Source organism: Panthera tigris, chromosome D2, assembly GCF_018350195.1.
Source record: "Panthera tigris isolate Pti1 chromosome D2, P.tigris_Pti1_mat1.1, whole genome shotgun sequence".
Taxonomy (NCBI): Eukaryota; Metazoa; Chordata; class Mammalia; order Carnivora; family Felidae; genus Panthera; species Panthera tigris.
Genome location: NC_056670.1, coordinates 56,921,873 through 56,945,839, shown reverse-complemented (window position 1 = coordinate 56,945,839; position 23,967 = coordinate 56,921,873). Strand labels below are relative to the sequence as shown.

Genomic DNA, 23,967 nt, shown 5'->3' with positions numbered 1-23,967 from the left:
ATTTTTGAGAGAGAGAGAAAGAGAGAGAGAGCCAGCATGAGTGGGGGAGGGATATAGAGAGTTAGGGAGACAGAATCCGAAACAGGTTCCAAGCTCTGAGCTGTCAGCACAGAGCCCGACATGGGTCTCGAATTCTGAACAGCAAGATCATGACCTGAGCCAAAGTTGGACGCCCAACCAACTGAGCCACCCAGGCGCCCCAGTATTTTAAGTTCTGAGGTTGTTTCATTGATTTGCTCTTTAGCCATCAAGTAAATTTAGAGTTGTTGGTCCTTATCACAGATTTCATTTGCCCCAACTGGAGTAGAGAATCACTGGCACTGACCCCATACTCCTAGCAATCCATATTTCATCAAGGTACCCTTGAGTAAGTGTGGGGCTATATCCCCTAGAGGAGCCACATTCTATTTAAGATGGCACTACCAGACCTTCCACACTGTTACTTGGTTCAATCCTAGAATGTACTGAGGTACATTATGCAAATCAACCAAACACAGTAAAGATGATCATACATCAGCTGTGCATGTGCACATGTGTGTTTATGCAATCTGGATTGTAATTCTGTGATGAAATGGTTCCAGGCTAACCTAGCAGAATTAAAAAGAAATGAAACCCAAAGAATATTCTCTTAGCTCCATTTAATGCTTTGACTTTATCAGACTTGTGTGCTGAGTTTCTGCCTGTAGTTCTCAGCACATGGAGAAAAGAGCCAGGACCCAATCATTCTTTCCCACTCTGCCAGGAAGTCTTTTATACTTCCTCCACAAGTAAGACTCTAGGTCACCAGCAACATTAGGGAGTGTTTTATTGACACTTGTGGTATTCTATCTTCAAAATCTTCTCAATCCCAACACACTTCAAATCATATCTGATGAAGATCTACAAAGTGGAAATTTTTATTTGATTATCTCTACAGAGGAGACCAAGGAGATCAAGACAATGTAAGAGGAAAAGGGAAAGCCTAAATACTTTTTGCAAGGAAAGGGAATGCTGAGCCTGGTGGGGAAGGCAGACTATCCAGCTGCCAATACCTGTTACTTAAGGACTGACACTTTCCAGATCTCACTTCAGGGAAGGCAACACCTGATTTCACTTAAAACTGTAGCATCTGCCCTGCTGTTTTCCCCTGACCAGACCCACACCTCACCAACCAGAGCCATGATGACTAAAGAAAGGAAGATGCAGTTAATGGGTGAGTGGAGGTTCTGATGAATGGGAACCTCTTGAGAGTTCTGATCTGATGGTACGGCTGACTGAGGAGGTTTCTCCCACACACTAACATGCATCAATAGTAAAGTCAAGTGCCAAGAAAGCAAGAGAGAGAGCTGACGCAATCATTTACAATTTTTTAAAATGTTTATTTATTTTTGAGAGACTGAAACAGAGCGGAGGAGGGGCAGAGAGAGAGGGAGACACAGAATCTGAAGCAGGCTCCAGGCTCTGAGCTGTTAGCACAGAGCTTTGACGCGGGTCTCGAACCCATGAACATGAGATCATGACCTGAGCCAAAGTTCAACGCTTAACAGACTGAGCCACCCAAACACCCCACACAATCATTTAGAACATGTAGCATTTTGTTTTGGTGGTTGTTGGTGTTGTTGGTTTAGTAGTTGTGACTCTCTAGCTTCTGCTTTCTTGAATCACTAACATTGCAGGGCAGATAGGAAAATATAGAGCAGATAGTAATTCCTCTCTTAAATATTACATTATCCTTGCCAAGGAGAACTGTACAAGTTGATCAGGACATTAATGTTCAATCATATTATTTTCTATTCTGGTTTTTAATGTCTTTATTAAAATACACTATAGTTTTATATGTGCACAAATACATATAGTGTGTACACACACACAGATGTAAAAAATATTAAAATATATGTGTGAGTGTGTGTGTGTGTGTGTATATATATATATATATGTTTACCCAAAAGATAATTAAAATTTCTTGATACTAATTTTAATCTAAAAGATCTCCATTAAAGCTAGAATAAGACAGAAAGTTCAGAATTACAGTAAAAGCAGAAAACTTCATTTTTTTTCTGTTCAAACACATTAATTTTTTAAAAAAGAAAATTCATTCAAACATCTTTTAAATTCAGTATGTTTGTTTATTAGGGTATTAGGGTAAATTACTAATATTGACTTTTTACTTATTTTTTTTTTAATTTACATCCAAGTTAGTTAGCATATAGTACAATAATGATTTCAGGAGTAGATTCCAGTGATTCATCCCCTATGTATAACACCCAATGCTCATCCCAACAACTATTTTCCTTACTGCCCCTGCCCATTAAGCCCATCCCCCACCCACAATGCCTCCAGCAACCCTCTGTTTGTTCTCTATATTTAAGAGTCTCTTATGTTTGTCCTCCTCCCTGTTTTTACATTATTTTTGCTTCCCTTCCCTTATGTCATCTGTTTTGTATCTTAAATTCCACATAAAAGTGAAATCATATGATATTTGCCTTTCTCTGACTGTCTCTAATTTCACTTAGCATAATACCCTCTAGGTCCATCCACCTTGTTGCAAATGGCAAGATTTCATTAATTTTGATTGCTGAGTAATACTCCATTGTATACATATATATCTTATTTATCCGTTCATCTATTAATGGACATTTGGGCTCTTTCCATACTTTGGCTATTGTCGATAGCGCTGCTATAAATATGGGGATGCATGTGCCCCTTTGAAACAGCACACCTGTATCCCTTGGATAAATGCCTACTAGTGCAATTGCTGAGTTGTAGGTAGTTCTATTTTTAATTTTTTGAGGAACACCCATACTGTTTTCTGGAGTGGCTGCAACAGTTTGCATTCCTACCAGCAGTGCAGAAGAGATCCTCTTTCTCCGCATCCTCACCAACATCTGTTGTTGCCTGAGTTGTTAATTTTAGCCATTCTGACAGGTGTGAAGTGGCATATCATTGTGGTTTGATTTGTATTTCCCTAATGATGAGTGATGTTAAGCATTTTTTTCATGTGTCTGTTAGCCATCCGGACGTCTTCTTTGGAAAAGTGTCTGTTCATGTCTTTTGTCCAGTTCTTCACTGGATTATTTGTTTTATGGGTGTTGAGTTTGATAAGTTCTTTAGATTTTGGATACTAACCCTTTATCTGATATGTCATTTGCAAATATTTTCTCCCATTCTGTCAGTTGCCTTTTAGTTTTGCTGCTTGTCTCGTTTGCTATGCAGAAGCTTTTTTATCTTGATGAAGTCCCAAATATTCAATTTTGCTTTTGTTTCCCTTGCCCCTGGAGACATGTTGAGTAAGAAGTTGCTGTGGCTGAGGTCAAAGCAGTTTTTGCCTGCTTACTCTTCTAGGATTTTGATGCCTTCTTGTCTTAAACTTAGGTCTTTCATCCATTTTGAGTTTCTTTTTGTGTATGGTGTAAGAACGTGGTCCAGGTTCATTTTTCTGCATGTTGCTGTCCAGGTTTCCCAACACCATTTGCTGAAGAGACTGTCTTTATTCCATTCCATTGGATATTCTTTCCTGCTTTGTCAAAGATTAGTTGGCCATACGTTTGTGGGTCCATTTCTGGGTTCTCTATTCTGTTCCATTGATCTATGTGTCTGTTTTTGTTCCAGTCCCATACTGTCTTGATGATTACAGCTTTGTAATACATCTTGAAGTCTGGGAGTGTGATGCCTGCAGCTTTGGTTTTCTTTTTCAGGATTGCTTTGGCTATTCAGGGTTTTTGTGGTTCCATACAAATTTTAGGATTGTGTGTTCTATCTGTGTGAAGAATGCTGGTGTTATTTTGATAGGGATTGCATTGAATATGTAGATTGCTCTAGGTAGTATTGACATTTTAACAATATTTGTTCTTCCAATCAGGAGCGTGGAATATTTTTCCAATTTTTTTGTGTCTTCTTCAATTTCTTTCATAAGCTTTCTATAGTGTCCAGTGTATAGATTTTTCACTTCTTTGGCTAGGTTTATTTCTCAAGATTTTAAGGTTTTGGGTGCAATTGTAAATGGAATCAATTACTTGATTTCTCTTTGTGTTGCTTCATTATTGGTGTATGGAAATGCAACCCATTTCTGTGCATTGATTTTTACATCCTGTGACTTTACTGAATTCATGTATCAGTTCTAGCAGTTTTTTGGTAGAATCTTTTGGGTTTTCCACATAGAGTATCATGTTGTCTGTGAAGAGTGAAAATTTGGCTTCCTCCTTGCTGATTTGGATGCCTTTTATTCCTTTGTGTTTTCTGATTGCCAAGGCTAGGACTTCCAGTACTATGTTGAACAACAGTGACATGAGTGGATAACCCTGTCGTGTTCCTGACCTTAGGGGAAAAGCTCTCAGTTTTTCCCCATTGAGGATGATATTAGCAGTGGGTTCTTCATATATGGCTTTTATGATCTTGAGGTATGATCCTTCTATCCTACCTTCTTGAGGGTTTTTATCAAGAAAGGATGCTGTATTTTGTCAAATGCTTTCTCTGCATCTATTGAGAGGGTCATGTGGTTCTTGTCCTTTCTTTTATTGATGTGATGTATCACATTGATTGTTTTGCAGATACTTAACTGGTCATGCATCCCAGATATAAATCCCATTTGATTGTGGTGAATAATTCTTTTAATGTATTGTCAGATTTGGTTTGCTAATATCTTGTTGAGAATTTTTGAATCCATGTTCATCAGGGAAATTGGTCTGTAGTTCTTCTTTTTAATGGGGTCTTTGGTTTTGGAATCAAGGTAATGCTGGCCTCATAGAATGAGTTCAGAAGTTTTCTTTCCATTTCTATTTTTTGGAACATCTTAAAAAGAAAAGGTGTTAACTCTTCTTTAAATGTTTGCTAGACTTCCCCTGGAAAGCCATCCAGCCCTGGACTCTTGTTTTTTGGGAGATTTTTGATTACTGATTCAATTTCTTTACTGGTTATGGATCTGTTCAAATTTTCTATTTCTTCTTATTTCAATTTTGGTAATTTATATGTTTCTAGGAATTTGTCCATTTCTTCCAGATTGCCCAATTTATTGGCATATAATTACTCATAATATTCTCTTACTATTTTTTGTATTTCTGCAGTGTTGTGATCTCTCCTTTTTCATTCTTGGTTTTATTTATTTGGGCCCTTTCACTTTTCTTTTTGATTAAACTGGCTAAGGGTTTATCGATTTTGTTAATTCTTTCAAAGAACCAACTCCTGGTTTCATTGATTTATTCTACCGTTTTGTTTATTTCAATAGCATTGATTTCTGCTCTAATATTTATTATTTTCCATCTTCCAGTGACTTTGGGTTTTATTTGCTATTCTTTTCCCAGCTCTTTAAGGTGTAAGGTTACCTGAGACCTTTTTTCCTTCTTTAGGAAGGCCTGGATTCCTTATGACCCTCTTGCTGTATGTCCCTCTTATGACCACCTTGCTGTATCCCAGAGATTTTGGGCTGTGGTGTTATCATTTTCATTGTCTTCCATGTACTTTTTAATTTCCTCTTTAACTTTGTGGTTAACTTAGTCATTCTTTAGTAGGCTGTTCTTTAATCTCCATGTATTTATTGTCCTTCCAAATTTTTCTTGTGGTTGATTTCAAGTTATAGATAGTGTTGTAGTCTGAAAATATGCATGGTATGATCTCAATCTTTTTGTACTTGTTGAGGGCTTACTTGTGTACCATTATGTGATCTATTCTGGAGAACATTCCATATGTACTGGAGAAGAATGTGTATTCTGCTGCTTCAGAATGCAATGTTTTGAATATATCTAAGTCCATCCTGTCCAGTGTGCCATTCAAAGCCAGTTTCCTTGATGATTTTCTGCCTTAGATGATCTGTCCATTGTTGTAAGTGGGGTGTTGAAGTCCCCTACTATTATGGTATTATTGTCAATGAGTTTCTTTATGTTTGTGATTAATCAATTTATATACCTGGGGCTCTCATGTAGGGGGCATAAATGTTGACAATTGTTAGGTCTTCTTAGTGGATAGACCCCTTAATTATGATATAATGCCCTACTTCATCTCTTGTTATAGTCTTTTTTTTTCAAATCTAGAGTGTCTCATAAGTATGGCTAGTCCAGCTTTCCTGTGGCAACTATTAGTAGGATAGATTTTTCTCCATCCCCTTACTTTCAATCTGAAGGTTTCTTTAGGTCTAAAATGGGTCTCTTGTAAACAGCATAGAGATGGATCCATATCCATTCTGTTTCCCTGTGTCTTTTGATTGGAGCATTTAGTCCACTGACATTTAGAGTGAGTACTGAAAGATATGAAATTACTGCTATTGTGTTGCCTGTAGAGTTGGAATTTCTGGTAGTGTTCTCTTGTCCTTACTTGTCTTTGTTGCTTTGGTGTTTTTTGTTTCATTTCATCTTTTCTCCCCTCAGAGAGTCCCTCTTAAAATTTCTTGCAGGGCTTGTTTAATGGTCACAAACTCCTTTAGTTTTTGTTTGTCTAGGAAACTCTTTGTCTTTCCTTCTATTTTGAATGTCAGTCTTGCGGGATAAAGAATTCTTGGCTGCGTATTTTTCTGACTCAGCACATTGAATATATCCTGCCACTCCTTTCTGTGCTGCCAAGTTTCTGAGAATAGGTCTGCTGCAAACCTGATCTTTCTTCACTTGTAGGTTAAGGACTTTTTTTCCCTTGCTGCTTTCATGACTCTTTCCTTATCTGTGTATTTTGTGAATTTAACTATGATATGCCTTGTTGATAATCAGTTTTTGTTGAATCTAATGGGTTCTATATGCTTCCTGGATTTTGATGTTTGTGTCTTTCCCCAGTTTATGAAAGTTTTCTGCTATGATTTGCTCCCATAAACCTTCTACCTCTTTTTCTCTTTCTTCATCTTCTGGGAGCCCTATGATTCAGATGTTGTTCCTTTTTAATGAGTCACTAAGTTCTCTAATCTTATGTCATGCTTTTTTGCCTTAGTTTCCCTCTTTTTTTCTGTTTCATTATTCTCCATAAAGTTGTCCTCTATATTGCTGATTCACTGCTCTGCTTCATCCATCTTTGCCGTTGTGGCATCCATTTGAGACTGCATCTCAATTATAGCATTTTTTAATTTTGTCCTGACTAGATTTTACTTCTTTTATCTCCACAGAAAGGGATTCTATGCTTTTTTCAATCCCAGCTAGTATTCTTATTATTGTGATTCTAAATTTTGTTTCAGTCATCTTGCTTGTGTCTGTGTTGATTACATCCCTGACTGTCATTTCTTCCTGTTCATTCCTTTGGGGTGAATTCCTTCATTTCATTACTTTGGAGGAAGAAAAAGAATTAATAAAATAAATTAAATTTAAAAAATTAAAAACAACACAAAGAAATCAAATAAAGGAAAATAAATCCTAGGTGTGTTTTGGTTTGGTTGTTGAAAGAAGCTTGGTAGAATAGAGAAAAAAGGGAAAGAAAAAAAAAAGGAAAAAAGTAGGAAAAACATTTGAAAATTAAAAAAATGAATACAGTAAAATAGAATAAAATGAAATGATGAAAATAAAATAGAATTTAAAAATTACAATAATAAAAAATATAGTAGAAAAAAATTTAAAATCTTTTTATAAAAATGGAAAATAAAAAATAAATTTTTTCTTTCTGTAGTCAAGAATAAGAAAAGAAACGAAAAAAAAAATTGAATAAATGGACCAGTGAGCACAATGAAATACAGTTGGAATTACATCCAGTTTCCCCTAGAAGTCAAACTGTGAAGCACTTTATAGTCTATAAACCAAGTAGGTGGAGAGGCTTGTGTTCCTCTAGAGCATGGTGGGTGTAGTTTTACGGGGCTTGGTGTAACACCTCCATTCTCCACTAGATGGTGCTGCTTAGTTTACTGGGGTGGATCATTGTGGCATATATACATGTATATGTGCATGTGCGGGAGAGGTGAAAATGGCGTCACTCAGCTACCCAGTCTCTAGTGTCAGAGCTCTGTGCTCTCCCCACCAGCAGTCAAGCACCCCTCCTTTGTCTTGGCTTCCATCCACTCCCTGTTTCTATGCTGTCCACAACCAAGCCATCAGCCTGCCAGGTGGCACCTCATTCTTGAATTTTATCTCAGATGGGGCTGTGTTTCCAAACCCCTTACTTCTGGGAGCCCTGTGGCTTTGACCCACTTCAACCCCCATCGGGGAGGGTCTCGTGGAGCAATGGCCAGTGCCTGCCTGCCCGCAGGAATATTCGAGGGACCATGCTGCTGCAGATGCCTAAAGACTGCAGCCAGGTGCCAGCCACCCCAGAAAAGGTTCCTATGATCCTGTAGCAGCAGCGTTTCAGGGATTATGGTAAATCACAACACACATCTGGCACCAGACTTCACTGCCCCCTAACGTCCTTGTTCCAACACCAGCAAATGTGGCTGTTCTCCAGGGTCTGCTGGGACCTTTGCCTGTGGGGAGGCTGCACAAAATCTACCAAATGTCCTCTTAGCAGTGGAATGCCTCTTCCCCTGTGATCTGAGGACCCCTCAGACATCACTGTCTGCTCCTGGGGATTTGTGCTTCCCACCAGAGCTCCATCAGGTGTCGAGCTGCAGAGTTTCTGACTCTGCACTCCCCTGTTTATAGAGTCCTAATGGCATTGAAATTCTCTCCTTTCTCCTTTCTCCCTTTCTCATTTAGTCTCTTATGGGTGTTTCCACTCTTTCTCTTTCTCTCCAGCTGCTTTTGGAGCTAGTGCTTTTCCTGTATTCTCCCCCATCTCTGTTCTCTCTCCACAAGCAAACACAGCTGTCTACCCTCTGTGGCTTCTCTCCCCCATCCCGATCACCTCTCCATGCTGTGTACCTGCTGAGTTCTGTGGGTCAAGTTATGTAGATTGTTGTGTTAGTCCTCAGATCAGTTTTCTAGGTGTGTAAGATGGTTTGATGTTGATCTAGCTGGATTTCAGGGATGAGAGAAACAGAAAACTTCCATGCTGTTCCACCATCTTGGCCCCTCCCACCCAAAGGCAGAAATCTTTAAAAGCACATAAATATTTATTTAGTGATTTTTTTAAACAAAGGTATTGTATTTATTCTTTTGCAACTTATTTTTTACTTAGAAATATGAATATTTTGCTATGTCAAAACACATTTTTCTATAGTGCATTTATTGAATTGGTGATAAGGATTTATTTACTCATTTCCCCTATTATGGAAATTTAGCCAATCTCACTCTCTCTTTCCCTCAGAGATTAAACAAAGCTGTGATGAACATTCTTATGCACTTGGAATTCAGTTCTGTAAATTCCTCAGAGAAAATATTTAGAAATAGAGTTTTTGAGTCAAAGGGTATATGCATTTTTAAAGCTTTCGATGCATGTTGCCAAAATAGCTTTTTCCAAAGGAGGTGTTTAAAGTCTTATGAGGATTATCTGATCTGAAATTTTCATAAACAGAGTAGAGTTTAGAGCAGGGAATTAGAAATTACAAAGGGAGGTCATTACTGTGTATCCTAAAAGTGTCAGGACCAGAATAATTGGGATAGTTGTTCTTAAACACTGTGCAAAAGTAAGTTCTCTCTACCCCTGTGGACTGGTTTAGAAAAAGAGCTAATCTAAAAATTGGGCCTCTTATTGTCTATTAATGGTGTACTCATTGATGCATTGGTAGTTTTGGTATCTCAATGAACCTACAGGTTCTGAGTTGCAAAGTATTAAAATTCTAGAGCCTCATTTTTTAAAAACCCAGAGAAAATATATGGAAATAATATTATAGTAGAAAAATAATTAAACTGTAAAGGAACAGATTCTTGCCGTGTCTACTGAATTTAATACTTCTTACATAAAGAATAGCCTTGACTTTGGGTGAAGGTTCTTATACTTCTGGCTAGGATCTCAAGAACAGGCCACCAAAAGTAAGCTTTTAAATAGAAAGCAGCAAAATGGAAGTTAAGGGCCTGAACAAGAAGCAGAAATAGATCTTCCTTAATCAGTCATAATTCTTTGCTGTTCTCATTAGCTTACTGCAGCCTAATGGAAGGGCTGTCCTTGCAATTTTCATTTTTCCTAGAAGCCTCTAGTGTCTAATAAATTTCTATTCAGAGTTCCAACCTCATACTCAGCACTTTTTGCTAATGATATTTTTGCTTCTAGAATTTACACATGGAAGATCACTTTCTGTAGCCATGTCCAAGGGCTAGAACCTTTCTCTTTATTTTCCATACTCCTTCCTGTAGTAAATCAAATCAATCAATCAATAATAGACATCTAATTTTAATTAGGCACAATTCTAGGACTCCATTTATTACCTGACCTTAATAATCTCCATTCTAATATGAGGGCCACGTTGACACCTTGAATCTCCAGGTATCACTGTCCACTCAGCCCTGTACTAAATATTCCTCAGAATGTGTGGGTGCTTTCTTTTCTTCAGTGTACAGTTATCTGAGTAAATGACTATAGGTACTTTTTTGTGGGGGGGCGGGAAGGAGAATCATTACCTGATGCTACAGTGTTACTCCTAAAGATCTGGCCATGTCTTCAGTCAGCAGATTCTGGATCTAAAAATTGGCTCAGAACCAACAACTAGCAAGAGGTTAGGAACTTTTCATTGGAGAAATCATCCTCAACTTCCTGCTTATCCATTTTTGTCTTTTTGTAGTTGTAGATATTTAAATAATACTCTTGTTGGCTGCCCATATTAGGGATGAGCATGTCATGCTTTATTAACCATCTTCACAATTCCCTGCTGGTTAGATCCTCTTGGCTGCCCCTCTAACCTTGCTGGCCATCATAATAATTGTAACTTTTTGGGTTTTTACAGTTGAAGTACCACCACTTGAGCTCTAATCCTTTGACCCCCATCATCCCAACTTCATGCCTATTGACAAACCCAAACCTGACCTGTGGCTAATAGTCACCACTGAACTTATTAGTGATGCTGTACCCCTCTCACCAGCACATTTCTTTCTTTCTTTTTTTCCACCACACATTTCAAATGGCCTTGGTGGAATGGTGTCATTTGGCTTCTTCTATGCACCCTACTCCTCTGGTGGGTGTTCCAGTCTTATTAATATATCCATTCTAGCATGACCTCTTCCCTCAGTCTCTTTTATTCTTCCTTCTACTATCTGCCAGGGCAACTCAGTCACTTCTACTCTGCTCAACATAGCCATTACTCTTTCTAGGCTTCTAAATGTTATCTCAGCAGTGAATTTGCACCATTCTCGAATCCTTGCTGGGGTGTTAAATTCCATGTTCCAAGCAAACATCCCTGAGTCAATGAATTCTTGATTATCCGGTCTTAAATTCTGGCCCTCTTGATCAGGCATCCTCAAAATTTAATCCCAGGAATATAGCCCTGGTTCCCGTTGATACATGCTAGCTAATTCTCTCAACTCCTGGACTGTGGAGTATCTTAATTTCCTTAACTGGGTAGTGCTGGGCTTCAGTCCAGGCATCAGCCTTTCAGCCAGGAGAGAAGATGGGGCATTTCTGAGGAGGAAAACTGCTGTCTTAAAGGGAAAGTCTTCTGCACTGTTCTGCAACACAGAGCAAGTGCAACCTCTTACTGGCGAAGAGGGGACCACCTTGTAAGCTCTGGGGCCTCAGGGGCATATTCAGCTCCAACATCTGGGCATCAATCCAGATATCCCTAACCCATATTTCAGGGTACTGTATTTTTCCATTCTGAGTCCTGATGTGATAACAGACCTATCTCAATTAAGCATTCAAATGTCTCTATGAAGCCCTGTGAGGATCTGACCTTCAGTTTTCTATTTAGCTTTGTCTGCTCTTCTACCACAGGATATAAGTGTGCCTTTATAAACAAAGGTGCCTCTTGTCTCATGTCATCACCAGTGAAATCTTTGACACCCACATACCACATTCAGGATGGTATTCTTCTTTCCTACAAGGTGGTGAGTGAGCCAGTCCCAATTCCCCATCTTACTTGGACCTTTCTCATTCTCATTTGCAGTAGTTTGAGTATGTCAAGAAGCAGACACAAAGATAGGATTATATATGCCAGGGATTGGAAGCATGGGTAGTTTTAAAAGGGGAAGAGAGCCTTGATGTCTGTGGAGAGAGGAAAGAAAGAATAGGGCATACAGAGTCTTAGACTATAGCACAGTTCCAAAAAAAATGATTCTGTCATGCTGATGGGAAATCCTCAAGCCAAATTTGTTTGTAGGACTGCTGCAACTTGCTGGAATGGGCACACTTTAGTACCTTTGATCACCATGTTTAGTCACTGTCTGGGAAAAACAGCTCATGGGAAATAGAGGCTCAGCATGAACACAGTTGTGAATGCAGAAGGGCAGCAGCTGGAGCAGATAATTGGTTATACTCCATGTAGAAGGATTTCTGAGTGGCATATTTCATGGCACACACATACACACTCACACAGAGTCATTGCTTAAGAAGAGTGAATCTTCATGTTCAATACTAGCAGATGAAATTGTCTGAGGGGCTGTATCCAGAGAAAGAGGATCCGGGCATCTCCAATTCAAATTCAAAATATACAAACACACACATATATTGTACACATAGGAATCAGACTCTACCATACCATTATTATTACAATTTTTTTAATTAAAATGGGTTCGTACAACCTTTCCTGGCCTGTCTAAAAAATGACCCCCATTTGTGGTTTTGTTTCTGTGTGAATATATATGCCAGATTTCCCACAGCTTACTGATAAATGAGTCTTTGGAACACAATAAAATTATAAACTGACAACTCCCTGTAGCAATGAGAGGCACATTTGGGCTTCCTCTAGGCACATGAGATATAGATCACCGAGTGTGCGCACTATCACTCTTTCAGTGGCCTTGGCAAAGCAATTTGTCTATCCATGCCATTTCTGGACAAAGATTCTTAGCAACAACGTTCCACCTTTACATCCAAGAGAAAACTAATGCAATATAAAAGTGTGGCTTTTGTATGTGACCAACATGACTAGTGCATATGTTTCTGTCTCATTATTCTATTCCATGTTGATAATCTGCTGGTTGTATCCAAGTCTATCCACAGCCTATAAATTCCTTGAAAGCAAGGACCATGTCTCATCATTGATTACACTCAATACCCAAGTGACTAAATCAGTGCCAACAAGTATTTAGTGACCTTTTCCATTAACCCTCTCCCTCCTTCTCTGGATCAGTTCTTTATTGTTCCCCATTAGAATCACAATATTTGGAGAGATGCCCCATATCTCTGTATAATCATTTCTTTTCCCTGAATTATTTAGCATCCCCACCCCTCCCTCATGGGAGAGCTGAGTCTGCCCTAGAGCCAAAATGGTTTTAAGTCAAGTAAGAAGTGTTGTACTTCTTACTGCCATATAGTAAGATTTACCACTGGCTCAATGGGACCTTTGCCCAAAAACTGGTTAGTGTGTCATCATGGCATCTTAAGAAATATCTTCCTAAGAAAATATTTTTTCATGACTAAAGAAGCCAATTTTCATAATGTCCCTAACCAGAATCATAACTGCCACCTCCACCTCCACCCCACCAGAACACGCCATATTTAGAGGCTTCAAGACACATATATGGAAGTAAGATTTTTTTTTTATGGTTACTGACATGTTATGGAAGTGGTTGGACTGTGGATATTAATGTGATGGTATGATTTCTTGGGAATTCTTCCCAGTCTTTCAGTGATATACATTTTTTTTCAATTCAAATATGCTTTATAATTTTCAAGAAAATGGATATCTGTTTTCTTGTTTAAAATTTAAAATAGGCTTGGGAAGTAGGCAAGACAGATATTATTATTTACACTTGAAAAATAAGGAATCTGAAGTACCACAGAGTTAAATGGTGTAACTAAGGAGTAAATTTGTTACCAGTGATTAGAAAACAGAGAGATAAAAATGGACTATAATCTTTAGGAAATAAAATACAGCAAACAATAAATATGTACTGACTACACTCTAGGTGCTGGGCACTGCAGCTAGACTCAAGAACACAAGGACAAGTAAGATCAAGGCCTCCAAGAGTTTAGAATCTATAAAGTGGTCTTAAACTCTTCCAGTAAAAGACCATCTTTCATTAAAACAAATAAAAATCTTTTTATTAGAGGCACCTGGGTGGCTCAGCCAGTTAAGCATCTGACTCTTGATTTTAGCTCAGGTCATGATCTCACGGCCATGGGATCAAGCTTCACTTTGGGTTCTGCAATGAAAATGGAGCCTGCTTGGACTTCTGTCTTCCCCTGTCTCTCTGCCCCTTTCTGGCTAGCATGTATTCTCTCTCTCCCTCTGTCTAAAATTAAAAAAAAATCTTTTTATTATAGTTGTAAATCAACAAGGTTACAAATCAAATAGTGCAGAGTTGCTTATGATGAAAAGCAATAGTCTCCTTCTCCTTACCTTTCTGCCGCCACTTATCTTAGCCCCTCTCCAGAGGCAACCTTTTTCATTAAAATAAGTATGTTAAACCTTTTTTTAGTAATTTTATTAGGAAAAAAACAAACTACACAAAAAGTGTATAGAGAATAATGAAATAAATACCACCTACTCACCAATAACTATCTTTGTTAAGATTGAGAAGTCTTTACATGTGGACATATTTGCTTCAGATCTTTATTTTTTCTAAGAGAAAACATCTCATATAGTTAAAGCCACCTGAGTGTTCCTTTCCAATCCCACTGTCCTACATCTCAACACATAGGTAACCACTAAGCACTGAATTTTTAACTTACATTTGTCCACATTTTTATTTTACTTATACTACATACATGATACACATAGATGTGTATATATATATATATATATATATATATATATACACACCTATATACATGTAGAGAGACATATGCACAGGTATATACATAGTATGTTATATAATGCTGCAATGTATTTCCATAGTGAATGTATGATGTTATTTTTATATTTTGACAATCTATATCATTCTGCAACTTGCCTTTTTTTATTCTGCTTATGTTTTTGAGATTTCTCTCTCCTAATACATGTATCTCTAGTTCGTTTTCTTTAAATTACTTATCAGTTCTTACTGATGGACATTTAAGTTGTTTCTTATTTATTGTTACTGCAAACAACATAGCATTCGGTCTTTCCCCATTAAATATGAAATTAGTAGGTGAATTTTATTAAGCCACTCTATTGAGGTTTTAATGACATATAAAAAGCTGTAGATATTTGATATATACAACTTTATGTGTTTAGAGATAAGTATATACCCATGAAACTATCATCACTATTAGCGCCATAATCTTATTTATTTCAAAAAGTTTTCTCCACCCCCTTGACTTTGGAAAGAGGTGTTGTTTGTTTGTCTTTTAGTGGTAAGAGCACTTAAAATAATATATCCCCTCTTAGCAAAATTTTAAGTATACAGTATTGTTAATCAGTGGATCAGTATTGTTAATCAGTCATACAGTGGATCTCCAGAACTTATTTATTTTGCATAACTGAAACTTTGTACTCTTTGATGAACACTTCCCCATTTATCTCCCCCAACCCCTCACAACCACCATTGTACTCTCTGTTTCTGTTTGACTATTTTATTTTTTATTTAAAAAATGTTTTTAATGTTTATCTATTTTTGAGAGAGAGAGAGAGAGACAGAGTGTGAGCAGGGGAGGGACAGAAAGAGGAAGACACAAAATCTGAAGCAGGCTCCAGGCTCTGAGCTGTTAGCACAGAGCCCAACACGAACCATGAGATCATGACTCGAGCCGAGGTCCAACGCTTAACTGACTGAGTCACCCAGGTGCCCTTGTTTGACTGTTTTAGATGGCACATATAAATGAGATCATATAGGCTTTTTCTTTCTATGTCTGGACTATTTCATTTAGCATAATGTCCACCAGATTAATCTATTCTAGCAACCTAAATATCCATTAACAGTTAAATGGGTAAAGAAAAGGTGGTACATGGATCTACAGCTGCCCAGAGAAAATGGCCACCCCAGCACTTTCTGGGCTCTCCCTGCAGGTGCCATACTTTAGTATAGTACATCTGTGGTCAGGCTATTTGCCAAACTTGTGAGGCAACCGTTTCAGATATATGGTATCGAAGGTCTGTATGCCACCGCTATTTATTCAGCATCTAAACAGAATAAAGTAGATAAGGAATTGTTGAGAGCACAATCTTGAAAGAACCCAAAATGACTGCTTCTGTTATGAATCCCTGCATAAAGTGTTCAGTGAAAGTGAAAAGCCTAAATGACATGAAAGCAAAAGAGAGGTTCTATCTCCTCACATCTAACCTGGTCAATTTGCTTGTTGAAAATGGTCACTTGAACACTATCCCTGGAGTCATTTCTGCCTTGTCAACCGTGATGAGCATCCACCCTGGAGAAGTCCCTTGCACAGTTACCACTGCACCTCCTTTAGATGAATCCACTCTATGAATTAAAAACAGTACTGAAGACCTTCCTAAGTAAAGGCCGAAATTGGAAGTTAAGGCTGAACTGTCAATCATGGGTGCACTGATTGTACTGGAGAGAAATATGCTGATACATCTGTGAAAACCAAGATTCAGAAGATAAGCAGGGCTTTATGGGAAATTTCCTGAAAGTGTTGATTCTCTGTCAGTGAAAATTCCTAACCTTGGAGCAACAATAAAATGCTTCCTGAATGACAGCAAAAAGAAAATGTGGTGCAAGCATACAATGGAGTATTTTTCAGCCTTACAATGGCAGAATTTCCTTCTTTTTAAAGGCTGAGTAATATTCCATTGTATCTATATGCCACATTTACTTTATCCATTTAACTATTGATGGATATTTAGGTTTGTTTCCATATCTTGGCTATTGTGCATAATGCTGTAATGAAGGTGAAAGTGCAGATGTCTCTTTGAGACCCAGATTTCAATTCCTTTGGATATGTATCCAAAAGTGAAATTTCTAGATCAAATGGTAATTCTATTTTTTAAAGTTTTTTTTTAAGTTTACTTGTTTATTTTTGAGTGAGAGAGAGCATGAACACACATGTGCGCACAAGTGGGGGAGAGACAGAGAGAGAGAATCCCAAGCAGGCTCTGCACTGTTAGTGTGGAGCCTGATGCAGGGCTTGAACCCATGAACTGTGAGTTTGTGACCTGAGCTGAAATCAAGACTTGAATGTTTAACCGACTGAGCCACCCAGGTGCCCTGGTAATTCTATTTTTAATTTTTAAGGGACCTCCATATTGTTTTCCATAGTGACTGCACTAATTTACATTCCCACCAAAAGTGTACAAGCATTCCCTTTTCTCCACATCCTCGCCAACACTTCTTCTCCTTTGTTTTTTTGACAATGGTATCCTAACAGGTGTGAGGTGACAGCTTATTGTCGTTTTGATTTGCATTTCCCTGATGACTAGTGATGTTGTACACATCTTCATATCCCTATTGGCCATTTGTATGTCTTCTTTGGAGAAATGTGTATTCAGGTCCTTCGCCCATTTTTAAATTGAGTTATTTGTGGTTTGTTTCTGTTGAGTTATAACATTGCCAAATATATTTTGGATATTAACTTCTTATATGATATATGGTCGGAAAATATTTTTCCCATTGTAGGTTGGTTTTTCATTTTGTTAATTGTGTTTTGTTTTTGTTTTTGTTTTTGTTTTTTTTTGCTGTGCAGAAGCTTTTTAGTTTGATCTACTCTAATTTGTCTAGTTTTGCTTTTGTTGCCTGTGCTTTTTTGATGCCATATCCAGGAAATCATTGCCCCATCCAATATCTAGAAACATTTTTCCTATGTTTTTTTTCTAAGAGTATTATGGTTTCAGGTTTTACATTTAAGTCTTCATTTTGAGTTTATTTTTATGTATAGTGTGAAACAAAGGTCCAGTTTTAGTCTCTTTTTTTAAATATGAAATTTATTGTCAAATTGGTTTCCATACAACACCCAGTGCTCATCCCAACAGGTGCCCTCCTCAATGCCCATCACCCACCTCCCCTCCCTCCCACCCCCCGTCAACCCTCAGTTTATTCTCAGTTTTTAAGAGTCTCTTATGGTTTTCCTCCTTCCCTCTCTGTAACTTTTTTCCCCTTCCCCTCCCCCATGGTCTTCTGTTAAGTTTCTCTGGATGCACATAAGAGTGAAAACATATGGTATCTGTCTTTCTCTGTATGGCTTATTTCACTTAGCATAACACTCTCCAGTTCCATCCACGTTGCTACAAAAGGCCATATTTCATTCTTTCTCATTGCCAAGTAGTATTCCATTGTATATATAAACCACAATTTCTTTACCCATTCATCAGTTGATGGACATTTAGGCTCTTTCCATAATTTGGCTATTGTTGAAGGTGCTGCTATAAACATTGGGGTAAAAGTGCCCCTATGCATCAGTACTCCTGTATCCCTTGGGTAAATTCCTAGCAGTGCTATTGCTGGGTCATAGGGTAGATCTATTTTTAATCTTTTGAGGAACCTCCACACTGTTTTCCCGAGCAGCTGTGCCATTTTGCATTCCCACCAACAGTGCAAGAGGGTTCCCATTTCTCCACATCCTTTCCAGCATCTATAGTTTCCTGATTTGTTCATTTTAGCCACTCTGACTGGCGTGAGGTGATATCTGAGTGTGGTTTTGATTTGTATTTCTCTGATGAGGAGTGATATTGAGCATCTTTTCATGTGCCTGTTGGCCATCTGGATATCTTCTTTAGAGAAGTGTCTATTCATGTCATCTGCCCATTTCTTCACTGGATTATTTGTTTTTTGGGTGTGGAGTTTGGTGAGATCTTTATAGATTTTGGATACTAGCTTTTTGTCCGATATGTCATTTGCAAATATCTTTTCCCATTCTGTCGGTTGCCTTTTAGTTTTGTTGATTGTTTCCTTTGCAGTGCAGAAGCTTTTTATCTTCATGAGGTCCCAATAGTTCACTTTTGCTTTTAATTCCCTTGCCTTTGGAGAGGTTTCAAGTAAGAAATTACTGCAGCTGAGGTCAAAGAAGTTTTTTCCTGCTTTCTCTTCTAGGATTTTCATGGTTTCCTGCCTCACATTCAGGTCCTTCATCCTTTTTGAGTTTATTTTTGTGAATGGTGTAAGAAAGTGGTCTAGTTTCATTCTTCTGCATGTTGCTGTCCAGTTCTCCCAGCACCATTTGTTAAAGAGACTGTCTTTTTTCCATTGGATATTCTTTCCTGCTTTGTCAAAGATGAGTTGGCCATACTTTTGTGGGTCCAGTTCTGGAGTCTGTATTCTATTCCATTGGTCTATGTGTCTGTTTTTGTGCCAATACCATGCTGTCTTGATGATTACAGCTTTGTAGTAGAGGCTAAAGTCTGGGATTGTGATGCCCCCCACTTTGGTCTTCTTCAGTATTACTTTGGCTCTTCGGGGTCTTTTGTGGTTCCATACAAATTTTAGGATTGCTTGTTCTAGCTTTGAGAAGAATGCTGATGCAATTTTGATTGGGATTGCATTGAATGTCTAGATTGTTTTGGGTAGTATTGAGATGTTACAATATTTGTTCTTCCAATCCATGAGCATGGAATGTTTTTCCATTTCTTTGTATCATCTTCAATTTCCTTCATAAGCTTTCTATAGTTTTCAGCATACAGATCTTGTACATCTTTGGTTAGATTTATTCCTAGGTATGTTATGCTTCTTGGTGCAATTGTGAATGGGATCAGTTTCTTTATCTGTCTTTCTGTTGCTTCATTATTTGTGTATAAGAATGCAACTGATTTCTGTGCATTGATTTTGTATCCTGCGACTTTGCTGAATTCATGTGTGAGTTCTAGCAGACTTTTGGTGGAGTCTATCGGGTTTTCCATGTATAGTATCATGTCATCTGAAAAAAGTAAAAGCTTGACTTCATCTTTGCCAATTTTGATGCCTTTGATTACCTTTTGTTGTCTGATTGCTGATGCTAGAACTTCCAACACTATGTTAAACAACAGTGGTGAGAGTGGACATCCCTGATCTCAGGGGGAAACTCAGTTTTTCCCCATTGAGAATGATATTAGCTGTGGGCTTTTCATAAATGGCTTTTATGATCTTTAAGTATGTTCCTTCTATCCTGGCTTTCTCGGGGGGTTTTATTAGAAAGAATGCTGAATTTTGTCAAATTCTTTTTCTGCATTGATTGACAGGATCACATGGTTGTTATCTTTTCTTTTATTCATGTGATGTATCATATTGATTGATTTGTGAATATTGAACCAACCCTGCAGCCCAGGAATGAATCCTGCTTGATCATGGTGAATAATTCTTTTTGTATGCTGTTGAATTTGACTTGCTAGTATCTTGTTGAGAATTTTGCGTCCATATTCATCAGGGACATTGGCCTGTAGTTCTCCTTTTTTGCTGGGTCTCTGTCTGGTTTGGGAATCAAAGTAATGCTGGCTTCACAGAATGAGTCTGGAAGTTTTCCTTCCCTTTCTATTTTTTGGAACAGCTTGAGAAGGATAGGTATTATCTCTGCTTTAAATGCCTGGTAGAATTCCCCAGGGATGCCATTTGGTCCTGGACTCTTATTTGTTGTGAGATTTTTGATAACTGATTAAATTTCTTCACTAGTTATGGGTCTGTTCAAATTTTCTATTTCTTCCTGTTTGAGTTTTGGAGTGTGTGGGTGCTTAGGAACTTTTCTATTTCTTCCAAGTTGTCCAGTTTGTTGGCATATAATTTTTCATAGTATTCCCTGATAGTTGCTTGTATTTCTGAGGGATTGGTTGTAATAATTCCATTTTCACTCATGATTTTATCTATTTGGGTCATCTCCCTTTTCTTTTTTTGAGAAGCCTGGCTAGAGGTTTATCAATTTTGTTTATTTTTTCAAAAAACCAACTCTTGGTTTCATTGATCTGCTCTACTATGTTTTTAGATTCTATATTGTTTATTTTTGCTCTGATCTTTATTATTTCTCTTCTTCTGCTGGGTTTGGGGTGTCTTTGCTGTTCTGCTTCTATTTCCTTTAGGTATGATGTTAGATTTTGTATTTGGGATTTTTCTTGTTTATTGAGATAGGCCTGGATTGCAATGTGTTTTCCTCTCAGGACTGCCTTTGCTGCATCCCAAAGCGTTTGGATTGTTGTATTTTCATTTTCATTTGTCTACATATATTTTTAAATTTCTTCTCTAATTGCCTGGTTGATCCATTCATTCTTTAGTAGGTGTTCTTTAACCTCCATGCTTTTGGAGGTTTTCCAGACTTTTTCCTGTGGTTGATCTCAAGTTTCATAGCATTGTGGTTTGAAAGTGTGCATGGTATGATCTCAGTTCTTTTATACTTATTAAGGGCTGTTTTGTGACCCAGTATGTGATCTGTCTTACAGGATGTTCCATGTGCACTTGAGAAGAAGGTATATTCTGTTGCTTTGGGATGCAGAGTTCTAAATATATCTGTCAAGTCCATCTGGTCAAATGTATTATTCAGGGCCTTTGTTTCTTTATTGATTCTGTGTCTGAATGATCTATCCATTGTTGTAAGTGGAGTATTAAAGTCCCCTGCAATTACCACATTCTTATCAATAAGGTTGTTTATGTCTGTGATTGTTTTATATATTTGGGGATCCCATATTCAGTGCATAGACATTTATAATTGTTAGCTCTTCCTGATGGATAGACCCTGTAATTATTATATAATGCCCTTCTTCATCTCTTGTTACAGGCTTTAATTTAAAGTCTAGTTTATCTGATATAAGTATGGCTACTCCAGCTTTCTTTTGACTTCCAGTAGCATGATAGATAGCTCTTCATCCCCTCACTTTCAATCTGAAGGTGTCCTCAGGTCTAAAATGAGTCTCTTGTAGACAGAAAATAGATGGGTCTTGGTTTTTTATCCATTCTGATACCCTCTGTCTTTTGGTTGGAGCATTTAGTCCATTTACATTCAGTGTTATTATTGAAAGATAAGGGTTTAGAGTCATTGTGATATCTGAAGGTTTCATGCTTGTAGTGATGTCTCTGGTACTTTGTGGTCCTTGTAACATTTCACCCACAGAGTCTTCCTTAGGATATCTGGTAGGGCTGGTTTAGTGGTGTAAATTCTTTCAGTTTTTGTTTGTTTGGGAAAACCTTTATCTCTCCTTCTATTCTGAATGACAGACTTGCTGGAAAAAGGATTCTTGGCCGCATATTTTTTCTGTTCATAAATTGAAGATTTCCTTCCATTCCTTTCTGGCCTGCCAAGTTTCAATAGATAGGTCTGCTACTACCCTTATGTGTCTTCCTTTGTATGTTAGGGCCTATTTATCCCTAGCTGCTTTCAGAATTCTCTCTTTATCCTTGTATTTTGCCAGTTTCACTATGTGACGTGCAGAAGATCAGTTCAAGTTACATCTGAAGGGAGTTCTCTGTACCTCTTGGATTTTAATGCCTGTTTCCTTCCCCAGATCAGGGAAGTTCTCAGCTATGATTTGTTCAAGTACACCTTCAGCCCCTTTCTCTCTCTCTTCTTCTTCTGGAATTCTTATGATACGGATATTGTTCCATTTGATTACATCACTTATTTCTCTAATTCTCCCCTCATACTCCTGGATTTTTTTATCTTTTTCTCAGCTTCCTCTTTTTCCATAATTTTATCTTCTAATTCACCTATTCTCTCCTCTGCCTCTTCAATCCATGCTATGGCCACCTCCATTTTATTTTGTACCTCATTTATAGCATTTTTAAATTCCTCATGACTATTTTTTAGTCCCTTGATCTCTGTAGCAATGGATTCTCTGCTGTCCTCTATGCTTTTTTCAAGCCCAGCGATTAATCTTATGACTATTACTCTAAATTCTTGTTCCCTTATATTGCTTAAATTGGTTTTGATCATTTGTTAGCCGTCACTACTTCCTGGAGTTTCTTTTGAGAAGAATTCTTCCGTTTTGTCATTTTAATTAGTCCCTGTGGTAGCTCCAACCTGCAGGGCACTTCCCCTGTGGTGTCTGGAGAAACTTGTGTTGGTGGGAGGGGCCGCAGTCAGACCAGATGTCTACCCTCAGCCCACCGCTGGGGCCACACCACAGTCAGACTGGTATGTACCTTATCTTCCCCTCTTCCGGGGGCAGGATTCACTGTGGAGTAGTGTGGACCCTGTCTGGGCTGCTTGAACACTGCCAGGCTTGTGGTGCTGCTTCGATGGGATCTGGCCAAGGGTCTATTAGACAGGGTGGATCCATAAGGTGCACAGGGGTGGGAGGGGTAGGCTTAGCTAGCTTTGCCAGTGGTGATCCCCTGCAGGAGGGGCCCTGCAGCATCGGGAGGGAGGCAGGCCCCTCCGAGGCATGGATCCACAGAAGCACAGCATTGGGCATTTGCCTTGTGCAAGCAAGTTCGGTGACAGGGACTGGTTCCCTTTGGGATTTTGGCTGGTGGATGGGAGAGGGAGATGGCGCTTGCCAGCGCCTTTGTTCCCTGCTGAGCTGAGCTCTGTCTTCCGGGGCTCAACACCTCTCCCTCCCGGTGTCCTCTCACCCTCCTGCTCTCTGAGCAGAGCTGTTGACTTATAACATTCCAGATGTTAAGTCCTGCTGGCTGTCAGAACTCATGGAGTCTGGCCCCTCCACTTTTGCAAGCCAGACTTCAGGGGATCTGCCTTGCCAGGCAGGCTGCCCCTCCACCGCCCGGCTCCCTCCCACCAGTCCGTGTAGCATGCACCGCCTCTCTGCCCTTCCTACCCTCTTCCATGGACCTCTTGTTTGCGCTTGGCTCCGGAGAGTCCATTCTGCTAGTCTTCCCGCAGTTTTCTGGGTTATTTAGGCTGATGTGGGTGGAGTCTAAGCGATCAGCAGGACAAGGTGAGCCCTGCGTCCTCCTACGCTGCCATCTTTGCCCTGTCCAGTTTTAATCTTTTGCATATGGACATCCAACTTTCCCCAATATAATTTATTGAATGGGCTGTCTTTTCCCCACTGCATATTCTTGGCACACTTGTTGAAGATCAGTTGAATATATGTTTATGGTCCTATTTCTGGGCAGTCTTTTCTGTTCTATTGGTCTCTATGTCTGCTTTTATGCCAGTATCATAGTGTTTTGATTACTGTCGCTTTGTAATATGTTTTGAAATATGGAATGTGGTACCTCCAGCTTTGTTCTTTCTCAAAATTGCTTTGGCTATTTGAAGTCTTTTGTGGTTTCAAATTAATTTTAGGATTGTTTTTGTATTTCTGTAAAAAGTTCCATTGGGATTGGAGTGGAGATT

The 23,967-nt window shown here is 38.6% G+C and overlaps 1 protein-coding gene and 1 pseudogene across 2 annotated transcripts in view; both read left to right on the top strand.

Annotated features, from left to right (window-relative positions):
• Nucleotides 1-23,967, top strand: part of HPSE2 (heparanase 2 (inactive)) — a 666,791-nt gene that overhangs the window by 381,925 nt on the left and 260,899 nt on the right. The gene's annotated exons all lie outside the window — the stretch shown is intronic.
• Nucleotides 15,794-16,411, top strand: LOC102970317 (annotated as a pseudogene).